General features: G+C 36.4%; 1 long non-coding RNA gene across 1 annotated transcript; it reads left to right on the forward strand.

Annotated features, from left to right (window-relative positions):
- The first annotated feature begins 11,593 nt into the window (after positions 1 to 11,593).
- On the forward strand, positions 11,594 to 13,772 carry LOC112189445. The gene is made up of 3 exons (XR_002931929.2): positions 11,594 to 12,786; positions 13,125 to 13,213; positions 13,356 to 13,772. It is a non-coding gene; the product is annotated as an uncharacterized LOC112189445 (long non-coding RNA).
- Positions 13,773 to 15,592: the final 1,820 nt, after the last annotated feature.

A 15,592-nucleotide genomic window follows, 5' to 3' on the forward strand; every position in this document is an offset into this window, starting at 1 on the left:
GGAGAAGAAACTGATAAGATGAATGTGTGGAAAAAAGCACGAGACCAGTCAAAACCAGAAGTAGTTGAAGTCATTGTAAGCTTTATTTTTAGTATATTGTATGATAATGTTTCAGTTTCTAATTTATATGTTCTTTTCAAGCTGGTAATTCTATACTTGAATGAAGGAAGAATATGACAAACGACTTTTATTAAAACCTGAGGACCAAAGGAACCTTCAGGCTGTCAAAGACCGTATATTTCATGAATTGATTGGAGAGGATGGCTATGGATATTGTCGCACCTGTGGATCTTCCGTGCCTAGAAGATTTGTCTACCTACATGCACCAAATTCCTCTGAAACCACTGATGATATAATACAGAAAGTAACTGAATCTGTGGCAAAAAAGTTTCAGGATCAGCTTAATATGCTACAAGCTCGAATTGATTTTTAGGAGAACAAAGAGAAGAGAGGCATAGATCAAAATGGACAGGTTTGTCATCACAAGAATAATTGTTTGAATATTTAGCTCTTATTTGATGTGCACAATTTATTAGATGGTATTGATGAGATAATATAGCAAGACAAGAAATATGAAGTAATGTGGAGACATTGAGATTTCAGTTTGTTTTGACAAGAAATATTTAGTTGGTGACAAGATATATTCAGCTTTGACAAGAATTGTTTAGTTTAATATGCTTCCCTATATAGATCATATGTTGGTTTTGTATAAAGGTCTCTAAAAGATCTTTTTAGTGGGATGTTTTTCCTTGTTTAAGCATGTCACTTTTGTTAGTTCTGTATGTGTATAGTAGGCAGGTGGAACATAATGTTTTATTATGATCATATATGTCCTCAGTCCTATAATTGTTTCAAGTGTCCTCAGTCCTACAATTGTTCTATTATTTGATCTGTTTCCCCTTTGTTGTTATTTTATCAATGATGAATATACATACTAGATCAATGTGTAAAAGAAACACTAGCTTTGATGACACTTGGTTTGAAATTTCCTCTCATACTGTCATTCTCTTTGTAATATGATTATAAAAAATGATGCAACCTGCGAATCTGCGTGTTTGGTTATTGGAATTAGGTTATGGTGTGACATTGAAAAAGGGTGATATGCAAAGCCATACATGATATATCTAATTTTTTTTTTTTTTTGATGTCTTAGGTTCCAGATGCAACTAGTGACCATGAAATTCGGAGGGAGTCTGTAGGAGAAGAGGGGAATCCAGATTCAAGCAATGATAGAGCAATGGGCTGAGTTTCAATATGTTATTGCATATTTTTGTTAAGTGTTACTCTTGGTTGTCTTCATTAGGAACTTGGTTTTGGGCATAATTTTATTTGTACTTCTTCTAATTACCTATACTGACAGTGCAACAACTTAATTACATTGCAATGAAATAGATGAGTTAATGAACAATATATGTGTTGTGTATCGATATTTTTATCCCATTTTTGGATATCGCAAAAATACAGGTTTTGTTAGAAAAAAAAATATTGGTTGGCTACTAGCATCGGTGAATTTCCGTAGCCAAGAATATCCGTAGTATATTTTGTAATGGCGACGGCATTAGGGGTAGCATGAAACCGTAGCAGAGTAAGTGTCGCAAAACTCTTTGCCGTCGCAAAAATGGTCTGCGACGGCATTTTGCCGTGGCTAAAGATATTGGCGACGCCACCAACGGCGTCAGAAGCTTTGCAGTCGCAGAGCCGTCGGAAATGCTTTTTTGCTACGGCAAAACAGCTTTTCGCTACGGCAGGGCGCCGTGGCTATTGCAATTTTTTTTTGTAGTGTGTAGTGAGGTGAAAACCTTCAATGCTGAAACCGGTAGGGCCAACAAACTGCTTAAAGTAAAACCGTTTCCGATAAGACTAATATACACATGTGTTTGGCTGAGATAATATATTACATTTAGTATGTCAATGCTTTTCTAATTCAATACTTTGAATAAATAGGGCGTACCTAAATAACCGGGTGGGGTTGAGTGTGGCTATGATGTTATGGGATACATGGAGGACATTATAGAGGATGAGACACTTTCATTTCCAACCAAGGTACGTATATATATGCATTATATTATGAAGAACATTTTGGTTTAATTAAGTATTAGGGCTAATTACTGTTTAGTACCCTGTGGTTTGGGTCGAACATCAATTCAGTCATTCGACTTTCAATTTCATCAAAAACACCCTCACACTATCATTTTCTCGTCCAATAGGTCCAGCCGTTATGATTCCGTTAATTTATGCCGTTAGCTGTTGACGTGGCAATCCAACTCAGCACAGGTGGGCCCCACATGGAAGTGAAATTCCTAAAATGACCCTAGCCAATCTGAAATGAAAAAATCCAAAATAAATCAACACTTTGCTTTTGGGGAGACTCGAACCCACGCAAGTGGGTGTGAAAGTGAAAGCCCCAACCACCGGATCACATGCATGGTTCTAATATATTCCCACAAAATTAATATATATTTCTATACCCAACCGGATATGGATTAAATCAAAAATAAATCAACATTTTGCTTTTGAGGAGACTCAAACCCACACAAGTGGGTGTGAAAGCTCAAGCCCCAACCACCGGACCACATGCATGGTCCTAATATATTTCCACAAAATTAATATATATATATATATGTATACCCAACCGGATATGGATTAAATCCAAAATAGAAATATATATTAATTTTTGTTGGAGCTTGTCAACAATATGCATGTGGTCCGGTGGTTGGGGCTTGCACTTTCACACCCACTTGCGTGGGTTTGAGTCTCCTCAAACGCAAAATGTTGATTTATTTTGGATTTAATCCATATCCGGTTGGGTATAGAAATATATATTAATTTTGTGGGAATATATTAGAACCATGCATGTGGTCAGGTGGTTGGGGCTTTCACTTTCACACCCACTTGCGTGGGTTCGAGTCTCTCCAAACGCAAAGTGTTGATTTATTTTGGATTTAATCCATATCCGATTGGGTATATAAATATATATTAATTTTGTGGGAAAATGTTAGAACCATGCATGTGGTCCGGTGGTTGAGGCTTTCACTTTCACACCCACTTGCGTGGGTTCGAGTCTCCCCAAACGCATAGTGTTGATTTATTTTGGATTTTTTCATTTCAGATTGGCCAGGGTCATTTTAGGAAAATTCACTTCCATGTGGGGCCCACCTGTGCTGAGTTGGATCGCCACGTCAGCAGCTAACGGCATAAATTAACGGAATCATAACGGATGGACCTATTGGACGAGAAAATGATAGTGTGGGGGTGTTTTTGATGAAACTGAAAGTCGAGGGACTGAATTGATGTTCGACCCAAACCACAGGGTACTAAACAGTAATTAGCCCTAAGTATTAATTAGCTTGTTTACCCAATGATTGTACGTGACTATATGTTGTTTTATACATTTCTAGTCGGCGGTAAAGATGTGCAAATCATATAGCCAAAATGAAATTGACAACGTGCGCATTGAAGTTGTTGATTATATACAGAGTTTGGTGTAGGACTTTTGGCTACCAATTAACATAATTTTGAGTAAGAGGCTAGCTAGTTTTTGTTTTGAAGCAAAGTTTGGTGTAGAACTTTTGTAGTTGGTTGCTAATATGTTTATGGGCTATCCTTTGTAGGTTATGGAGTTTTATTTTGTGAATTATGTAGAATCATGAATGAAGATGAGAAAATTAATGGAAAGCCCCAATTTTTGGATGATGAGAAATATATTTCTTTTCCCACCAGCAGCTAGATGATTATTTTGCACATCATGCTTGTCAAAATGAACTGATGTATGTAAATGCATAACAAAATAGTAATGTCAAAGAAAAGAATGTCAATTCAGAGATTAGAAATCAGTACCAAAATAAAAATCGATGTCTCATGATTATCAACATATCGAAATGTCACCCAAAAAACAATGTACACAAAATCAATGCACATCGATATCTAAACACCAAACCATTATCTATTGTCAACGTACAAATCAGTTGTTATAAAGTAAACCGATTTACCATAAAATACATGACATCGGTTTTGAAAAACAGAAGTGATGTCTAAAACAAAATAACACATCAGTTTATGTGAAAAGAAGTTATGTACACGAAACCAGTAAACATCGTTTCACATAAACAGAAACGATGTTCTGGGTAAACTAACACATCATTCTTAATAAAGTAACCGATGTTGCCTAAAGGCACATATATAGTTCTTAGGAAAATAAGGTGGCAAGATGCATGTAAAAATGGCCAAGAACAAACAATATTTTTTGAACACTGATGTCTAAAAGAGTATCAGACTTCATTTTTGAAATTGTAATCTATTTAAATGCTCACTTAGGTATTGTTCAACTTATACTTTATTAAGCATAAAATGTGAAAATATGAAGAATTATAGTTAACATACAAAATTATGATGATCGTAACGATTATACATCGATTTATGTTTTAGAAGCGATGTTGGTTGTAATTTGAGACATCCGTTTTTGACCGATGTCTGATTTTCTCTATCTTTTACATCACCCACTAAGAGATCGGTCGGATTTTAGTTTTACATCGGTTCTGGACTGATGTCTATTAACAAAATTCTAGTAGTGTAATTAATAGTAATCGAAAAACCAGTTGCATAGCTAGAAACTTTGGCAATGCGGGTTAGCCTTCCATAACAAAATTAATTACGGTTTAAGCTCATCTAATGACATAGAAAATGTAATTCGCATATCATTTTAACATGTTTATAATTCTCTTTAATAAGATTTCTCTCAAATATATTGAAACTAGAGAACTCTAGTAGAAAAGTGAAGAAGAAACAAAAAATATATATATATATATATATATATATATAGGGCTAATTACTGTTTAGTATCCTGTGGTTTAAGTCCAACATCGATTCAGTCCCTCGACTTTCAATTTCATAAAAAACACCCCTGTATTACCAAATCTCATCTAATAGGTCATTCCATCAACAATCCGTCAATTGGAGCCGTTAACTCGCTGACGAGGCATGCCATGTCAGATTATGTGGGCCCCACCTATCAGGCAAAATATCAAAATTGCCCCTGCCTCTCTCCTAGCTCCCACACTCACACACCGTCTCTGTCTCTCTCTAAATGCCCAAAATAATGGCCTTCTTCTCAAATCAAAACCAAATCTTCAGACCAAATTTAGGTTGGGTTTTTCTGATTTGATTAAATTGAATCGGAATGGTGGTGAAGATGATGAAGCGGTGACAATGGCCGCTGCTAAATACGAGGAAGTACGAGATGAGGCTGCTGGTACCACTGGAGGGGTGAGATCTGGTGTAGAAGTGGTCGGCGTAGCAGATGTGTCCGGCCAGGAACATGTCGTCCGGGTACTTTTGGTCGGTGTAGGCAGAAACAGGGGTCTCAAGGCCCTCTGGAATAGACGAACTTGGTTCAGCTCCGCATGAAACCTAATATTTTGCCTCTTCTTCGCAGAGGACGATGACGACAACAAGATGGTGGTCTGAAATTCATCAGTGTCCTCCATCTCTTCCTCCTCCAATGAAGAAGACGACGACGACGCCGTCGCCGACATGGCCTCCACCTCTGGTGAATTCGACACCATCTCCCATGAGTCGGCGCTCATAATCAGAGAGCAAGAGAGAGAGATATTGTTTTATCCTTGTGAAATCGCCTTCACTGTGTTTGATGCAAGTCTCAGTTTCTGTTCTTCTTCTTTTAATTCAATTTGATTCTAGGTGGTCAATTTTGTTGAAAATTTTTAGTCTTTTTTTGTCTATGTTAGAGTTTAGTGTTATTGGTGAACTGGGTTTGATGGTGTGAGACTGGAGGTGGAGGCATAGAGAACGTCTGGAGTCTTGGGATAGTCGGAGGTCGGAGATGGAGGGGCGGCCATTGTAGAAGAGGTGGTGGTTCTCTCTCCGGCCTGGGCCTGGGCAAGCCGAGCTCTGGAGCTAGGAGCTAGGAGAGAGGCAGGGGCAATTTTGACATTTTGCCTGATAGGTGGGGCCCACATAATCTGACATGGCATGCCTCGTTAGCGAGTTAACGAGTCCAATTGACGGATTATTGATGGAAGGACCTATTAGATGAGATTTGGTAATACAGGGGTGTTTTTGATGAAATTGAAAGTCGAGGGACTGAATCGATGTTGGACTCAAATCACAGGGTACTAAACAGTAATCAGCCCATATATATATATATATATATATATATATATATATATATATATATATATATATATATATATATATATATATGAAGTAGAGGAAGCTCAAGTGAATAAAGTAACAAGAATTAGCCATGAGAATAAAACTAAAACCTCATAATTGGTATAGGCAAGTGCTAAAACAGGGGGTCAGTTGAATCCTCTAGTTATTATTACCTAGCTATGCCCATGCGAGGAAAAAATTAAAAACCTAAACCAAACCAATCAGAAAAATATGAAAATTTGCAAAGGTGTACTAGACATACATGGCATCCAACATACAAAATATGATGAAATTCGGAGTTTGTTTGATATGGCGGGAAATAAAATATGTAAAGAAAGAGGACAGAAAGCAAAGAAAACAAATTACAGATTTTATAATGGTTGAGATCAAGATGATGGAACTAGCTAGGGAATAAGTTCCACCACTGACAATCACATACAAAACAATTTTTCCTATTCTAATCCAATTAACTCAGATAAAGATACTCAGGTTAGCTCGGTACGCTTGAACACAACTTATTACCCTCTCTTACTTTGTATGCTAGGCAGGAAGTTCTCTAGACCTAGGCTATTTTCTAACATGCAACCTAAATGTACACTTATTAGATTTAACAAGAATAGGTCATTAAGATCTAAAATGGTTTGAGACATCACAATAAACTTAGCATCTTGTTTAACCTAGGGTTCAATTTAAATATTAGCGAAAATCAACAATCGCTTCTCTAGAAGGTTTGGGGAGTCCAACTATCGACACAGACATCAAACAATCAAAGAAATAGAATACTAACATGCATACTATGTTGGCCACCAAAACATACAAGTAAAGAATTCATCAATGAACAAATAGTAAACAAAACCTCATCTAAACTAAAAGAAGTATAAATTGAATGTCAAATAATTTTGTGGATCATGTCAGGCGCTTCAACAACCCCCTAAATAAGAAAAATTAATTACAGATAGTTGGATTCAAAAACAAAAAAAGGTTCATGAAGGAAAACGAGCAACAATACTGAAAAATATGAAAATAGGGATGAGCAATCGATCTCAGAAAACGGGCGACTGATCGATTGTTCAGACGGTCTGGATGTTTTCTTTTTCTTCTTGAGTTATTTTGATCTTTTGCTTCTTTGTATGCGCGGTGTTGTTTGACTCCAATGTCCAAAAAGAGTTTTTATGTTGTTTCTTATGTCATTCTTCACTCTTTTTGGGACTCTAACTCCTTAGCTTCAAGAGAAATTCCTTGTGAATATTCTAATTGGTTTAGGATTAATTGTCATCATCCTATCCAATAAGTGTTCACCAAGTCTATTATTTGTTGAATACTTCCATCTCCAATGCAGTACCTTTGCTTGAGTCATCCTTGATTCGTCAGGAGTTCAAGATTCCTCATAATTAATTGCACATATCTCCTTCAATTTGCTCATATTTCCTTCTTTGCTTCGGAAAACCTAATAAACATAAAAATAACATAGAAAATAAGATAAACTAGTAAAGTAAATATGAGAAATAACAATAATATCGTCATTTGATTATGCTCTTATCATCGACTGAGCAAGTCACATATAAAATCAAACGTTTCAATAAACAAGAAGAGAATATCGAATGTAGAAAAAAAATACCTGAAGAGGGAAATATTGGAAACTAGGGAAACCTTAGAAATTGAGGAACTGAACGTCGTGGCAAGGCTATGTCCATTCCAGCTGAATCCAAGTAGGTAACCAAGGTGTTAGACTCGCCCGTCTTGTGCTACCTTACTAAGAAGCCAGAAACAAAATCAGATTTTCTTGTTGATTCACCTCATGCGTGGTCATCCTAAGATTTGAAAGAAACCCTAATTTAGTTTGGAATAGATGAGATAAAGATATTCACCCACCTGATAACTGGATGATTGGATTAGTTTAAACAAGGATTAAGAGAAGAATGGGGAGAGAGATGAGAGAGGGAGAGTTATTCACCCACCTGATAACTGGATACTCAAGAATCAATTTTTGATATTGATGTGGGACCCATACTCATTTCCATACCGTATATATTAATAAACTAAAGAGAACTCAACTATTGAAATCTATTGCTCCATCCCTATACCCATTCCAAGTATGTAAACGTGCTGTCATGGAATTCTCCATTAATCATCTTAGACTCTCTGTTAGTTATACAAACGTCAATAATGCATACTTTCTACATTTCAAATGACTTGTTCTTCAAAGCATACACACTCTAATTACATTGGTCCAGTGTCACGTGTTTGACACTCAAACATTTTTCGAGACAAGCCGAGACTATATATGTCGGTTGACTTGACTTTCCGACACTTTGGAGGACACGACATCGACACGCGTGTTGTTATAATCGACACTAGTTCAGCTCTTTTTCAATTATGGAATAAATTATATCATTATGTATGTGGACAATAAGGACAAGAGGAATGTATATGACTGAAGTTTTTCTCTTATGTAATGTTAGAATGGTATTTGTTTTTTTCTTTAAAAAAAAAAAAACTATTATAGGTATTTTTAATGATTTTCTATGACTATTGTTTTGTTAAAAACCATGAAAGCCTCTATTTTTGGAACATATTTTATAATTTTAGTATGAGAAAATTGGTAATTTCAATATATTTTATGTTATTTTGTAGTAGGTGAGACAACTTTTTTTATTATATTATTCTTCAAATATTGTAATTGTCCTATCGACAACGTGTCATGTTCTAATTTTTTCAAAATGTCATCGTGTCCGTGTCAAAGTCGGTGCTTATTAGGACCCATTACGATTACTTTTGAACCAAAAGTATTATAAACAATTTTTACAGTTTTCTTTTTCATATTTTACACATAGTATAGAACAAAAATAAATATAAATTAATATTCTAAAATTAATCTAGATGCACTACAAGAAAATGACTCTTTTACTGCGCACATTTTACGGCGTGCATCAATGAGTGCCGTAATAGACATACATTTACGGCACACTTTCACGGCATGCCGTGAATACCCTTTCTGATATTTTATGGCATGCATTGATGCACGCCGTTAATTTGGTCTTTTATGGCATGAATTGATGCACGCCGTTAATTTTCATTTGATCTTTTATGGCATGCATTGATGCACGCCGTTAATTTGGTCTTTTATGGCATGAATTGATGCACGCCGTAATAGTGTTATCTTTTACAGCCTGCAAGAATGTGCGCCGTTAATGTGGTTTTTAATATAGCCTTTTACAGCATGCATTAATGTGTGCTGTAAAAGTATAAAGCGCGAAATTTTCACCAAAGTTTTTATTTCCCCCCATCTCTTCCCTCTACACTTTCTAATTCTATTTTTTTTCATTTCATAAAACAAAACTTTTTCTCTCCCCGACATACCTCAATTTTCCATCTCTTCCCTATCTCTTCCCTCTATGTCTCTTCCCACCGCCGAGTCGCCGTTCAGTGGATTTGCTCTCTGCCGAGTCTCCGGCCACCTCTCACCACCACCACGTTTTCTGATCTTGTCATCGAGATGCCGTGGATCGATTGAGCTCCAAATTAAAGAACATTGAAGTGATTGATCACCGCTCTCGGAGATTCGGGCCACCAGAATCCGGGTCTTGAAGTTTCTGAAACCCATTTGGAGAAAGTTGAGAACTTTGGCCTTGTCTTGCTCATTTGCTATCTGGGTTTTTTTTCTCTCGCCAAATCAAGGTACAATTTTTTTCACTTATTGTTTCAGCTTTCATCTTTTGAATTGTGGGAAGGCTTCTTGTCTGCTTACTTTGCCTAGTTTGTTGGTTTGACTATTTGTACCTACATTTGAGAGTTTAATTTTGATCAATGTTGACTGTTCTAAGCCTTAGTGGGACTTTATAGTTTCATTTCGGGGAATCAAATCCCATTCTGGGTCTATTGAGTTGTGTTCAATATTACAGGGATCAAGCAGAGGTAGCGAATTGGGGAAAAGAGGAGAGACTACAAGATTGGATACCCAAGGTGAATTCGTGCTCTAATGTCCTTAGTATGGTTTCATTATGTTTTGCTTCAGACACAATTGATTAATTCTTGGTTTGGGTTTATGAGATTCCTATCATTTGGTTTCTAAAGAATCCCATTTTGGGCAGTTTAATTGGTAATAAAATCTTGGAGTTAACGCTGAGTACTAATGGAATTCATATATTTGTCTTAAGCTTAAAGGTTGGTTGGGATTTGGGTGGAGTTTGCTTAGTCTACATACCTGTAAGTGATTTTCATCTTAGCTGGTGTTTGCTTTTCAATTACTGATCTTGGTTTATTGAATAGCTCCATGTATTTCTATATCTATAATTAATCGTACATATATATAATTGTATATACCCGTTTATATATGAACGAATCAAAATGGTGGAAAACTCAGAGTCCTAACAGACTGATTAGGTAATGGGATCATATGAACAAGATGATAAATCGGCCTTAAACTCAGTACCCAATGAACAAGAAGCTCTAAAGTTCTCATCTTTCTTTTGTTTAAGCAATCTATTTGAAAGTGTCCAAGACACAATTAAACCCCAAAAATTTACTCTCATTTCAGGAGCAAATCACTTGGCTTGAACATTTTGTCAATACAAAAGGTATAATAATTTAGGTAGGTCAGCAATCCCTGAAGAGCCTAAAGTCGCACAGATTTCAGTATAACCATTCTTAGCAAGAAAATTCAGCACCCCATAAACCAGAAGCACTTGACTTGTAATCTTTCTTTTGTTCAAGTTAAGTATTTGTTGTGTCCTCAAATTATTTATTCCTAAAGGAATCAAAAGCAAGAAACTGAAGTTGAGAGTGAAAAAGAACAGGTAAAAGCAAGAAAATTGACATCTTCATATGTTAAATGGTCATCTGCTATTAGATAGTTTGCTGAGTACTTGCTTTCATTTATTATTAACTGTGTTTTACATTCATAACAGGGACTTCCACTTTTTGAGGTTTTTGTTAACATGCCCTACTGATGATAAAGTGCTCAAAGTGATGGTCAATTGAGAGAATCTGCATTTGGATGGTTAAATGTTCAAAAGATGATGTTCTATATTTTGTAATATGCTATATTCTTAACATAAGTTTAAACTCAAGTTTGCTAGAAATTTTACTTGGTCTGTAGCAGATTGGATATAAAAAGTTTGTTAAAACCCCACTACAAGAAAAAACCCTTTTATAGACAAAATTATTTGTGACAAACCTAAATTTTGTCCCTTAAACATCTGATGGGCGACGAAATCCTAATATTGTCACCAAAATTTTTGTCCTCTATATAAACATAATTCACTGCTTTTTTCAGTGACGAATTATTAGCATAGGGGACAACTATTTTTTGTCACTGAAAGCGGAATAAGGGAGGCAAATAGGACGTGTGTCCAATTGCATAATTTTTTGTCGCTAACTCTATTTTGGCAAAAAGATACGACGTCGTAAGGTTTCTTGGTGTTGAGAAAATAATTAAAAGAAAATTTTCGGAAAAGCCTTGCAGTTGCAGCGCCGCTCCTCACGTCTCCCACTAACACTGCTGAGTGCTGCCTGCTCTTTGACGACTCAACCTCGAATGCCCGTTATTTCTAATTGTCCATGTTGCCGTGATCGTCAGTTGTCTCTCATCTCCTCTCCTCTCCTCTCTTCTCTCATGCTCATTCATATATTGTGTTGATCTTTGATTATAGTTTAGTATTGTCAATTGTGCGAATTTGATTCGATGTGGGTGGATTTCGTTTGGGTCTGTTTAGGGCTCAAGATCTAATTTTGATTTGGTTTTCTTTCTGGGTTTTTCAGAGTGTGATTACACTGTTTCTATGGCGTGGAAACCCATCTTGATCAAGCTCAAGGATTTGCAGAAGGATCCCCTACATTTGACTCATTTGATGGTGATGGCTGCTGGGGTCTATAGCAATTCGTTGGGTTATCGGGTTTATTGGTTTCAGTTTTCAAGTTACTCCTTTCTATAATTTTATTCCTCCAAATCTTCTTGATTCAATTAGGATCATGATGCATCATGGTTTTATTGATGTGTTTTAGGTTTGGCTGGTGGAGGCTGCAGTCCGGAATTAGAATGGGCAGAGCTTCTGCTTTATTGGTTTCCACTATCTTGCTTTCAAACTTTTTTCTTTTACTTGCCTTTTTGGCTGCCTACTATGATCTAAGTTATATTGATTTGTGGTGGTGATGATTTACAATAGTTTTTGTTCCAGGCTTTATTGGCTTCACCGTTTCAGTGATCAACTCATTCCTTCTCATTTTATATTCTGCTTCCTTATTTTGGGCCACGTCTTAGATTTCAGTGGATTAAGTTTCCATTGCTCTGTTTTATGCTGTTGGTTATGGTTAGCTCCATGTGCTGTGGCTTTTTTGGTTTCCAAGCTGAACTGTCTTCTTATTTTCATAGTATTATTATTGGTGTATTTTGGCTGATAGTTTGGATAGCTGCAACTGCTGGACAGGACTTAAATTGTGTGTTTCAGCTTTATTTGGTTTCGGCAATCAACTTTTCCTTTCTTTAATTATTTATGACTCCAATCTGGGAAGAAATTTTAAACTTAGCATGCAGTCTTTGTTGAAGATGAACTGGAACCTTGTGGTCCATCTTGGTGAAGCTTATTCTTATGACTAAAATTTGGAAAACATATTGCTATGGTATGCTTCTTGTTCTACTGTTGTTTATTCCCAATTGTATCGCCTGTACTATGAAGATGGAATTGGATCTTAAATGAATTGCTTTTAGTTATATGGTTATGTTATTTCAAGACCATTAGATCATGGTTTTGTACAGTTTCCTTCATCATTACTTTCTTGGATCGGGCCTTATAACTTTCTTGCAAAGTCCAGTAATGTCTTGAAGTTTTATGTTCTAGTCACTTTACATTTGGAGCTAAAATATTTTCTGCACATTATACCATAAATATTCTTATTATGATAGTGCTTGTCTCAGTAAAATGTTTGCTTAACTAATGTGTGCTCCTGTGATCTTTTAGGAAAGCTTCTATTGGAACCGAAGAGTAGCCTCTTAAATGAAGAAGTATATGAATTGTAATTAAAAGTGAAAAGTTATTCAGACCATACAGTAAGTACATGTTCAAAAAATTGTGCCTAATAGCTCTGTTCTTTGGTTTTTGATACATTCTTGTAACTTGTGTTTAAGCTGTCTCATTGTTTGCATGCAAAATATTTGTGTTCATTCGATAGAATTTCATCTCCCTATGCAGGTAAATATCTTGGCGAATATGGGTAGAGCCGTAGAGGTCATGAAGGGCAGAGCAATTCATTGTTTGGTCTATGATCCTAGAGGCAGAGATCTCTTCTGCTGAGCTGACAAGTACAATGGAAAAGCTTTTGAGGAACATAGAGCAGATTGAGGGTCAAGTTGCTACTGTCCAAGGCTATACTGTATATAATTATGGTGATGGATGATGATATGCCTGAGGATAAGGACGAGGAAGAACACGAAGATGAGGAAGTAGTTTATGAGGCCACAATTTTAATATTTTGATTTGGTAGTATCTTTTAGTGAACATGTTTATGTTGTTGTCTATTTAGTACATTGATGTTGGATATTGGTTAATCAATGCTACATCTCCATATATTTTTTCTTGGAATAAAAGTGAGCGCTTCAATTTGACTATCATTTGAGTTCAATTAGGTTAATGTTTCAAATTAACATAAACACAAAAGTATACATGTACTGAATTAAAATATTAAAAAAATGGCCTTTGAATTCAGTTTTCCCCAATCTAGTTTCCCGCCATTTAGGACTTTCCGGTAATTGTGAACGATTTTAGGAGACAAAATATAGGTGTATCGGTGACAAAATGTATTTTGTCGCCCTTATGGTTGGGTGACAAAATTTACTTGTTGTCACTAATAAGAATCTGTCACGCACTATTAGAGACAAAATTAGAGACAAAATGATTTTGTCACCCATACCAATGGGTGACAAATTTGTTTAAATGGGAGACAAAACCGGTTTGTCACTAAAGGGCTTTTCCCTTGTAGTGCCCTTTCTATTATCTATGATATATATGCTGATTCACCTGTACTTTGAGGTTAATATTATTTTTGCTCAAGTCATTTTGTTAGTTGATCATTTTTGGATTATGAGCAGCCAGGAAACCTCTTTGCCACAAAGACTTTTATGGCAGGTTATGTGTGTCGTGAAAGACATATCAAAATTGACAGAAAAGCTTTTTACAGCGTGCAAATTGGGCCTTAAAAAATTGGGCAACTACTTCTTTTACGGCATGCAAAAGTGTGCCATAAAAAAGGTCTTTTACGGAGTTCGTTGTAGGCCATGAATAGAGCCTTTTACGGCATTCCCAGTGCACCGTAAATAAGTGGTCATAAAGGTCATTTACGGCGTGCTTTCTTGTCATTCACGGCGTGCAAACATTCCATAAATCAAATTGGATTATAGGGGAATGTCTTTTACGGCCTACTTGGATGCACAATTATGGCCTGCTTATGAACTCCGTTAAAGAGGAATGTTTTTTACGGCTCCGGCATTTACAGCCTACGTTTGTGCGCCGTAAAAGGGTATTTACGGCTCACAATGTGGGCGGTAAAAGACTGTTTTTGGTGTAGTGATGGCTGCTTATTCATAGGTGGTTTCTTTTTCAAGGTGGTTGTGCACATGAGTACGTCAGTTGACTCATATTTGGTTAGAAACTGATTTTCCATCGGTGGTACATTACTTTAATTCGTCTCACTTGGTTACTTGATGATTATGCGCTCCTCAGGCAAACTATATGCCAATCCGATCGAACCCAGGACCTGCTCAGCTCAGAGAGCGAGTAAGGCAAAGCCACCAGATTACGAAGGGACCAACTTCGCTTTCGTGCTTCTCACATCTTTCGGAAGCGTAATTCTTTAGCTGATAGTCTTACTAGCTATGTTGCCAATAACAAGGGTTTTGTTTGGTGGAGATCTTTGATTGACTTCCTTATAGGAGGCTATAAATCTATAATGCTATATGGTCGAGACTTCGCTTCTAGAATAGCCTTTTTTTTTTGTTTTGTTTTTTTTTTTTTTTGTGAAAGCCGTATTGCTTATTTTGTTCCCTTCTATAAATTTGGTTCCTTATTGTAGATTTCACGTTCATGTCCTTGGTAAGGCTTACCTTACTTTCTTTTGAGAGTGGTTTTAGCCTACTTCTTCTATCTCTTTTTTTCTTTGTTTTTTTTTTTTTTTGTACTTTATTGTCTAATGAAAGATGGGTGGTGGGCTTTCGGATGTAGTGGTACCTTTCGCAGTTGTGTGGGTGTTTAATTGTCACATATCTCAGACTATGGTAGAGTAGCTACCACCTCATCTCTCATTATTTGAAAAAAAAAATGTATAAAAAAGCCCCCGCCACAACCACCTAGTGTGATAAGGATGGTCGAGCTGCCTAGTATGGAACTCGCATGTCTAGAGTTCGAATCCCAACTCCCACCAGTTTGTGGCCAGC

Source organism: Rosa chinensis, chromosome 2, assembly GCF_002994745.2.
Source record: "Rosa chinensis cultivar Old Blush chromosome 2, RchiOBHm-V2, whole genome shotgun sequence".
NCBI classification, from domain to species: Eukaryota; Viridiplantae; Streptophyta; class Magnoliopsida; order Rosales; family Rosaceae; genus Rosa; species Rosa chinensis.